General features: G+C 41.9%; 1 protein-coding gene and 1 long non-coding RNA gene across 4 annotated transcripts in view; one reads left to right on the top strand and one right to left on the bottom strand.

The window, feature by feature from the left end:
• The window catches only part of INO80D (INO80 complex subunit D), a 57,035-nt gene extending 56,914 nt beyond the window's left edge, over positions 1–121 (bottom strand). Inside the window, exon 1 of one of the 2 annotated variants that reach the window (XM_032403823.1) lies at positions 34–121. The gene's annotated coding sequence lies outside the window, so the exon portion shown is untranslated. The remainder of the gene's footprint in view (positions 1–33) is intronic. The other variant, XM_032403858.1, reaches the window with a different exon arrangement.
• LOC116632176 lies at positions 37–8,040 on the top strand. Of its 2 annotated transcripts, none has more exons than XR_004299351.1 (3): positions 37–86; positions 260–815; positions 949–2,164. It is a non-coding gene; the product is annotated as an uncharacterized LOC116632176 (long non-coding RNA). The 2 variants fall into 2 exon arrangements; XR_004299350.1 differs by lacking the exons at positions 37–86; positions 949–2,164 and adding exons at positions 3,908–4,069; positions 6,912–8,040 and having other exon boundaries at positions 205–815.
• The last annotated feature ends 2,092 nt before the right edge of the window (positions 8,041–10,132 follow it).

The following is a 10,132-nucleotide window of genomic DNA, read 5'->3' as shown; positions in this document are numbered from 1 at the left end:
AGCCCCCGCCACCCCGGCGCCGGCCCCTCTCACCCTTTCATTCTCTGCCCGGGGCCTGACGCGGGCCGGCGAATCCCCGGCCTCACGTAAGCGCGCTCGCCGCCCGCCCTGCCTGCGCGGCCCTGCCCGCCGCCCTACGGGAGCCCGGGGATGTGGGCCGGGCCTGGGGCCGCCTCTGCTTACCTTTCAGCTGCTTTTTTTTTTTTTTTTTTTTTTTTTTTTTCCTCCTTCCCCCCTTTTCCCTCGGCCGGGCTGACAGATCAGAGTGAGAGGCGCTGGCAATGGACTCGGAAGCTCGGCTGCCGCTGCTACTGCTCTCCCCTGGGCTCCGGCGAGAGCCTTTCCCTGTCAAGCAAGAGGGGTGAGGATCATATTTTTATTTTGGAAACTAAAAAGTGCTCCCAGGGTCGGTGATTATTAAGGGGAAATCCCTGAATATACTCTCCAGCCAAGAAGGCAGGGCTGCCGGGGCTGCACAAGAAGAGGCAGCAGCCTCCTATAGCACCACTACAGGCACTGCGAGGACATAACACCAGAGAGCCGCTCCTCTGCCCTCCGAAACGACAACTTTCCTACCATCTTGGAGGCAGAGGAAAGGGGGGCCGGGGGGAAAAGTGCACCCGCTGCCGATAAAGTACACACTTCTACTTCTCATCTCTGGAAAAAAGTCCACACCGGCCGTCTACACCGGCGCCTGGGGGAAAAGGCAGGGAAGAAACTGGGGGCGCTTGAGAAACGTTTTCAGTTGCTCCACGGGGAAAAATGTTTCTGCATCTTCTGATGGAAAGAAATCTTGACAAGACACAGGTTTTCCGGTGATTATTGTTTTCTATTTTCTATTTAATTTTTTTTTTTCCCATGTCGGGGGCAGTGGTATTTTCTTTTCTTTTCTTTTCTTTTCTTTTCTTTTCTTTTTTTCAGGCTAATCATGATTTTTCTCCATTGCAGGTCCAAGTTCTGTGTCTGGTGGTCAGTTTATAAATTTGTGCTTCAAGAGACTTCATAGCCACTCTATGTCCATTTGTCTATTTATATGTTTTTACAGGTATATTTACAGGTTGCCTTCTGTATAAAAATGGGGATTATATATTCCCCTCAAAACTGAGATTGCTGAAAGACAATTGTAAAGGGATGTCTTTTGTCTCCTTTTCTCAAAGCAATGTAAATAAAACCTATTGACTGTCCAGAAAGGCATGATACAGCTGTTTATTTTTCACAGTGCAAATAAAGGCAGAGATCACGGAGAGGTTAAATACAACTTAGGTATAACTGACCAGATTCCTGGAAATGATTCTAAATCTGTTAGGGTCTCCCCAGGAAGAAAGGTTACTGTGCAACTGGAAAGAGATTTGAAAGACAGCTTTAGATTTTCTTTAAAACTGCTTATTAAGAGACTTTGCTTATTATACCCAGATACTGGCTTTTCTAATTAGATGCTTTAGCTCTTTGGTGCCTTGCATGTGTTGCTCCCCACTTTCTGTGTCACAGAATGGAAAAATGTGTGTTTTTGTTAGAGTTGCTGTGTTGTTGGTTCATAACTTCCAGTGTGCTGCCCGCCTCTATAAATTACTTTTAATATATTGCAGTGGATGTCACGGGTCTACTTTTTTTAATGAGCAAAGCTTAGTAGATGAGTGGGATCAAAGTTACACAAAGCTGAGGAAGCACAGAGGTGAGAGAAGCGTGCCGCCCCCTTGCAGCAATTCCCACAGAACTCTTATTGGAGGAGAGTAAATTACAGAGATGTTTTTCTATTTTTGCGAAGAGGAGAATGCCAGAAAATGACCAGAGGATCTTTTTGTATGTTCTACAGGGAATGATGAATTGAATCTTGAACTAAAAGTTATTTTTCTGACATATGTTGGCTAACCTAGTGGGAATGGATTTGTAATATTAGTGCCTTGAATCAGCAGAATATTTAATTTCTTTCATTTAAAATGTATTGTAGAGCACTTAGAAATAACTGATGACTCCACTTAAAAATGTCTCTTTCTTTGAGCTTCCAAATTTAGAAACTCCCATAACGTTAAAGTGAGTTCAGATAATGCGTATATCAGATACTTATTATTTTCATGTTGACCCCCATCTTTATCATCTAAACTTGAATACAGTACCCTCTCCCTCTGCTGCTCCCCCTGCTTATGCTCTCTCACTTGCCCTCTCACTCTCAAATAAATAAAATCTTAAAAAAAAATCTAAAGTGATTAGGGGCGCCTGGGTGGCTCAGTCGTTAAGCGTCTGCCTTCGGCTCAGGTCATGATCCCAGGGTCCTGGGATCGAACCCCACATCGGGCTCCCGGCTCTGCGGGAAGCCTGCTTCTCCCTCTCCCATTCCCCATGCTGTGTTCCCTCTCTCGCTGTGTCTTTCTCTGTCACATAAATAAACAAAATCTTTAAAAAAAAAAAAAAAAAAAAAATCTAAAGTGATTAAAGTAAAATGAACTGATTCTGATCATCTTGGAAACCTCAACTGTGAAATTGTGTTCTATTTACAAGTTTTTAAAAAACATTTGGAGATCAAACACATTGGTCATAACAAGGAAATTACTTCCCTTAACATGGAACCCAAGTGGACTTGAAAAACGTGTTTCGAACTTGTTCTTATATATGATGTGACCTTATAGGTATGCTTTGCATTTTTCAAGAAATTAAGATGTGTTCACTTTAAGCTGACTGCACCCATTTATGCAATCCCTCTTGTGTCCCGCAAACTTATTTGCATGATAGGGATACGGGATATGATGCATAATCTTAGTATCTCAGTGTCTTTCTCTTTATAAAGCATGACTTACTTGTACATGGCTATAATCCCAGATGTTTAACCACCAGCTGAGCTAAATAACCCAGACGGGGAATTACAGCCTAACCAAGAAAGAAATCTCACTACGTTTGCAATATTGGTGAATTTGATTGGTCAGTATTTCGGTTGATAATTGAACTCACATTAGGTGCTGTGTCTCCATAATTCCTAGAAGCTGCAGGTGGTAACAAAACTACTGACATAGTTGGGGTACCTGGGTGGCTCAGTCAGTTAAGTGTCTGCCTTTGGCTCAGGTCATGATCCCAGAGTCCTGGGGTCGAGTCCCGCATCGGGCTCCCTGCTCCTTGGGAGCCTGCTTCTCCCTCTGCCTCTCTCTCTCTGTCTCTGTCTCTCATGAATAGACAAAATTTAAAAAAAAAAGAAAAAAAAAAGAAAATACCACCTATATCGTTAAAAGGTCTTACTCATTGATTGTTTGGATTTAAAATGAAAGATTTATGTGTGTTTAATATATTAGATGTCTTTAAGCAATAAACCCATGCCTTTGTTGGCAAATGTTTGCTGACAGAATTGAGTGTTTAAAAAGACACTGACGGCAGACATGGTTATACAAATTATACATGGAGTTTTCTAGGGGGGATAAGGGTATGGGTATGAACCTTCCCTAATTATGCATTTCCAAAGACAGACTCTAAAGTCATATCAGGAGTCCCTAGCCAGTGTAAAAACTCCCAAGGAGGTGAAAAGGTAGAAGTAGGTTGTGTGTACAGAGCCTGAAAGTTTTCAAAACCACACTATTATGATGGCCATAGACACAATTGTTTTTCACTTTACGCATTTCTGTTTTGGAAACATTTGTTGGTAATGTTTCTATCTAAAACAAAGATTCGGTTTTATCGTGGTTACGGTGCCCTGCAAGAAAATGTTTCTGAGACAAGCGTATTTGGCAGACATCCATGTCATGGTTTTAGATTATTTGAGTATGAAATTTCTGTAATATAGATTCAGCTGTAGTCAAAACACACATGATCAGGTCATCTCCACATTCTAACACCTAACCCAGGGGCACTGAGACCTGGAAATTCCCACCTGATGCCATGCCAGAAACCAAGAAAGTCTTTTTTTTTTCTTTTTAATCCCCATAAGGGCCAAAAGATATCCTCCAGGAACCCGTTGGTCACTGGCAGCAGCAGGGACGAGACGTGTCCCTAGTGCCATTTAACTGCCTTATCATGCTTTCGGCAGAAGAATGTAACCTAGCCTAGGCTGTCGGCCTTCTGGGGATGTTCTGTGGACTACCAACCTACAGTAAGGAAAACAACTGTCTAACCGAAGTTGTGGTTTAAGTAATGATTAGTAAAAAGAAACACCCAAAAGCAGTATTAATGATTGGATTTGAGTAGAATTATAAGTGATTGTCAGCCTTTTCTATAATTTGTAATGAAAAACTGTCCCAAAAGTGGTGGTTTAGCTAAAACATTATAGTAGGAAGAGAAATCCATAGAGCCCTCAGAATAACAGGCAAAGTTCAACACAAAGATCACAGTGTTCGCTTCTGCTACATTCCTGGTGAAACGAGCTTTTTGTAGACCCACTGGGAACTTAACCACTATTTCCATGGGAAAATAAATTCCAGGTTCCAAACAGCTAATCAACAGTGATGTTCTGGAACATGTTCATTAATAAGTTTGGACTTCTTGTACTGTAACGTCTTTGCCATGTATTTGTTATAGGTGGCCAGAATTCAATAGTGAGTGTGGGAAAAAGAAGGAAATTTATTCAATTAAAGTAAGGAGTTACTGTTGTTTTAAAAAGATTTATTTATTTTAGAGCGAGAGCAAGTGGGGGGGGACAGAGGGGGAGAGAATCTGGAGCAGACTCCCTGCTGAGTGCAGAGCCCCACATGGGGCTCCATCTCACCACCCATGAGATCACAACCTGAGCAGAAACCAAGAGTCAGTCACTTCACTGACTGCGCCACCCAAGGCGCCCCAGTAAGGAGTTACCTTTAACACAATTCAAATAGGGGCGCCTGGGTGGCTCAGTCATGATTCTGGGAGTCCCGGGATCGAGCCCCGCATCGGACTCCCTGCTCAGAGCGGGAAGCCTGCTTCTCCCTCTCCCACTCCCCCTACTTGTGTTCCCTTTCTCACTGTATCTGTCAAATAAATAAATAAAATCTTAAAAAAAAAAAAACAATTCAAATAGCTTGATTCAAATTCAGGCGAGGAAGATTATCAAATTATAAAAGGGTAAGGCCAGTTGTACACCAGGAGGGAAGACCTCAGTAACCAAAAATTACACTTTTTACCTTAACTCTATACATTGGTGTTTCTGTTTTATGCATGTCTGGGTGCTTATATGAGCTTACAAGTAGGTATTTGCATTTTGTTTTATTAAGGAAAACCAGAAAGAGAAAGAAATGAGGGGATAAAAGTCAATAAGATTCTACTAAAAATGATCCAACCTCATTCTTCTGTTAGGCTGATGCTGTTTTTCGCCCCACACAGCAAGTAATGGCCATTTTTGTCTTGATGCCCCCGTTCCCACTCTGCTTTGATGCCTTGCTCAAAATCTTGTCCCTGAAGCTTTGCGGTGCCAACCTGAGTCTACAGTGACCTTATTCTTACTTTAATGCCTTGAGTTGTTTTCTAGGTATTTGGGGGGTTTTGTTTGTTTGTTTGTTTCCACATGTGTTCCTCTTGTGCAAAAGAACGTGAAGTGATTAGGAGCTCGATCTCCAGTCAAGGCCATCTGGTTTAGGAACTTGGCTTTACCACTTTCCTTGGTAGTGTGATCCTGGGCAAGCTCTTTAACCTCTGTTTCCTCATTTGTCAAAATGAGAGTAATAATAGTACCTAGGTTACTGTATTGTTGTAAGGATTAAGTGGCATAGTTCAGGAAAGGCCCAAGGCAGGGTCTCCAGCGCGTAGTAAGTGCTATGTAAAGCTGCCCTTCTTGGTTGCTTGCCAATAAACAGCTTACAGGCAGTGTGGCTCAAGGTCAGGGAGGACTGTTTTGTTTTTGTTTTGTTTTGAAACACTACCAAGACAGTGGGCTCAGCAGCACTAGTCACAAGTTGACCTCAACACAGAAAAAGATGAAAGGAGATTAAGATTATGGCATACCAAATATCTACGTTAAAACAGAAACAGTCCATTGATTTTTTTTTCCAGATAGTTTTTTTTTCTTAAAGATTTTATTTTTAAGTAATCTCTACACCCATCATGGAGCTTGAACTTACAACCCCAAGATCAAGAGTCGCATGCTTTACCAACTGAGCCAGATGGGCACCCCTTCAGGTAGTTTTGAATACCCAGATAGTTGACAGTCTGCAATAAAGAATATTAAGTTTAGCTGAGATTTTGGTGTCCTTCAGACTCAATCAAGGTGTTAAATATAAAATGGGGTACAGGAAGAGTACCCACAGAATGCAGAGTACCCACAGAATGCACAGCAGGAGAATATTGTGACCAGTTAAGCCCTCTTTGATTAGCCACTCTAAAGAATGAGAAATGCATTTAAGTTTCAGTATGAGGTATTGAAGAAAGATTTTTCTGACAAGGAAGCATAAAAATGATTATGAATTTTTTTTTTTTAAGATTTATTTATTTTATTTGAGAGACAGAGAGCACTTGGCGGGCAGGGACAGAGGGAGAGGGAGAGAGAGAGAGACTCATCAGCCGACTCCACGCTAAGCCTGGAGCCCAGTCCGGGGCTCAGTCTCACGACCCATGAGATCACGACCTGAGCTGAAACCAAGAGTCAGACGCCCAACCAACTGCACCACCCAGATGCCCCAGATTATGAAATATCTTCAAAAAGAGCCATCCCACAAAGGAAATAGTGGATGTTTGACATGTATAACATTTCCAACTGTTTTATCAGACAGGTATTAGTTGTTTTAAAATGCAAATACAGTGTTAGGTTAAAGTGGGGTTTAGAAAACCATGTGTGAATCCCATAGCTAATATTTACTAGCTATACAAATGGGCAAGTTCCCTAGACTCTCAAGCCTCAATGCCCTCATTCTTAAGACCACTGCTTGAATAAGATGATTTATAGGACCATGTATAGTATACTATCTGAAACTTAACCGCCACTCCATAACTGAACATTTCTATTTCTTTTCTTTTCTCTGAATTCATAGAAAGTGACTGGAATCAAAGTAGGACTTTAATTAGAAAACTGAAGAGGGGCCTTGCCCTAGAATCGATCTCCAAAGTATTGAAGAACAAATACCGTATCAATTAAAACCCTATTTACATATTTACAATTTCCTTGGAAGATTTGTGTGAGATTTCTCTGTGATTAAAGTTACTAGTACTTCTGATTAAATGAAAATTAATTTTGAAACATGTGATCAAACTATGTATTTTCACTATAAGAACAGCCTCCGCCAACACAAAGCCAGGAGCATGTACCCACTCCGCCATGTGCCGGGCTGCTAGCTGGGCATTTCCCTAGCACTTGGCTCTAACAGCAAGTGATCACAGGGGTCTCCTTGCTCAGGGTACTAGGTGATACCCTGCCCAGAGAATGGACCTCAATTCTGTGGCGTTTTGTGTTTGAAACAGGGAACTTAAGACATCAACTCAGCAGCTAATGACCTACTGAAAAGAAGAGAATGCTATAAAAGAAAATATCCAGAGTCATTGTGGTCCAAGTTTATTTCATCAAACAGTTCTCTTCGGTTACAAACACATGTATGTATCTTCATGGTGGATTGGGACAGAAAGTTGAAGAGCTCCTGCTACATATTATCAGGCTGAAATTTGTAGGGTCCTGCGGTGGTAAAGGAGTAAACCAGACAGGCCCTGTCCTCTCCTTGGCTTTACAGTTGAGGTATAGGATAAAGGTCTGAACTGGCCTGGTTGAAGGCAGTAGGGAGAGGTGGAGCCCGAGAGGAACTTGAGACCACCGGGCTTAAAAATATTAAGTTTCTTATTTTTTTCTCAACTGCTGGCCAAGCTAAACGTGTTGAAGGCAAATCTGTTGGCTCATGAGAACGCGTGATGCTGGATAGGTTATCTCATTAAATGCAAGTTTACCTTGTCATACCTCAAAGACGTGAAGAGGCCATTGTGTGGTCAAAGAATGAAAGAAAACCTGGAAACACTAGGACTCCTGTGCTTGGAAAATAAACTGAACAGGGTTGTGATTAAAGTCAATGAAGGAATTAGATCAGCTGAACATTAAATTGTTTACCAGTAAGTCAAAGATACTAAAATCTCAGGTGAGATATTTAAGACTAAAAGGAAGTGGGGCGCCTGGGTGGCTCAGTCATTAATTGTCTGCCTTCGGCTCAGGTCATGATCTCAGGGTCCTGGGATCAAGCCCCGCATCGGGCTCCCTGCTCAGCAGGAAGCCTGCTTCTCCCTCTCCCACTGCCTCTGCTTGTGTTCCCTCTCTCGCTGTGTCTCTCTCTCTGTCAAATAAATAAATAAAAATCTTAAAAAAAAAAAAAAAGACTAAAAGGAAGTATTTTTTCACAACAGCAAGTTCTGACAGTGTAAAACTTAATTCAAAAGATGGAATTTGTGGGGCACCTGGCTGGCTCATTCAGTAGAGCATGCGACTCATGATCTTGGGGTTGGGAGTTCAAGTTCTACCTTGGATGTACAGATTACTTAGAAATAAAATCTTTAAAGGAAAAAAAAAGATGGAATTTGTTGCAAAGACTAACTTGTAACAGTTGAAAATAGGAGACTCAGCCCAAATTGGTTGCCTTCCTTCAATTAGTGAAGTATTAATTGAGTGCTTGCTGGGCATGGCACTCAGGCTCTGTGGGGAAGTAAAATATAGTACCCAGTTGGGCACAGGGAGCTTACAGTCTAGCTGCAAGGGTAAGTAAGGTCGGGGAAACCCTGGAGAACAAGCAAGGGCTCATAGTAGGGAACCGAAGGGGCAGAGCAAGGAGTTAAGCTGCTTTGGGTTGTTGTCGAGGCCTGCCTGGATCGCTGAGTGACCCTGGGCCGCTCTCGGAACTCAGAGCCTCTTTCGCTCCTTCCGAAAATCTGTGAGAGTGCTCGTGTAGAGTCAAGAAGATGCATGGAAGCCTCTAGCACAGTCCTGGCACATAGAAGATCCTAGATCAGTGTTTGTTGACTCTATATGGAGAAGGTTTTTACTTATCTGGGGCAAAGGAAGTGGCATGAGGTAAAAGCAGGAGTATGTCTTCTCTGTAGTATGACAAGGTGTGTGCTGAAAAGTAGTGCAAAATAAAGAAGTAGGGTAGGGCCCAATTAAGAGAACTTTGAAAGCCAAGCTGAAAAGTTCGAACAGATAAAACAGGCAATAAATAAAACATTATTTGTACTTAAGCAAAAAGGATCTTCCGCTATTTAAGGAATACCTATGAATCATTTATAGTGTGCCAGGCATTGCGGTTGGGATATTGGGGAAACAGTAACCCCTGCCCTCAAGTGGCTTCCGTCTGGCAAGAGAGAAAAGAATTATTGTTTTAGAGATGTTTTATTTTATACAGATCCCACTTTATTTTTTTTATTTTTTATTTTTTTTAAGATTTTATTTATTTATTTGAGAGAGAGAATGAGATAGAGCATGAGAGGGGGGAGGGTCAGAGGGAGAAGCAGACTCCCCACTGAGCAGGGAGCCCAATGCAGGCTCGATCCCAGGACTCCAGGATCATGACCTGAGCCGAAGGCAGTTGCTTAACCAACTGAGCCAGCCAGGCGCCCCCAGATCCCACTTTAAAAAATATAAGTTCTGCGGCGCCTGGGTGGCTCAAGCCCTATATTGGGCTCCACGCTGGGCATGGAGCCTACTTAAATTTTATATATATATATATACATATATTCCATGAAAGCTAGGGTTTTTTTCCTTTTTAAAAAATTAAAAAAAATTTTTTTTTTAATTTTTTTTTAAACTAGGTTCTACACCCAACATGGGGCTTGAACTCATGACCTTGATATCAAGAGTCAGATGGTTTACCAACTGAGCCAGCCAGGCACCCCTCCTTTTCTTTTTTTTAAATCTATTTTGTTCACTAAGCATCTAGAACAGTGCCTGCCATAATAAATGCACCATATTTATTAAATTAATGAATATTTGAGATTTTGAATTCTTAACCAGTTCAATGTCTTTGAGACGATTGTATAATTAAGATACAGCTATTTGGGGCACTTGGGTGGCTCAGTGGGTTAAGCGTCTGCCTTCAGCTCAGGTCATGATCTCGGGGTCCTGGGATCAAGCCCTGCATGGGGCTCTCCACTCTGCAGCAAGTCTGCTTCTCCCTCTCTGTGATCTCTCTCGCTTTCACTCTCTCTCAAATAAATAAATAAAATCTTAAAAAAAAAAAAGACATGGCTATTCTATGGGTTAAATGAGAAGGGTTCTGAGGAAGCAAAT

Source organism: Phoca vitulina, unplaced genomic scaffold (assembly GCF_004348235.1).
Source record: "Phoca vitulina isolate PV1807 unplaced genomic scaffold, GSC_HSeal_1.0 scaffold1, whole genome shotgun sequence".
In the NCBI taxonomy this organism is placed as follows: Eukaryota; Metazoa; Chordata; class Mammalia; order Carnivora; family Phocidae; genus Phoca; species Phoca vitulina.
The sequence above is the reverse complement of the archived record's forward strand: the minus strand, read 5'-3'. Positions and strand labels throughout refer to the sequence as shown.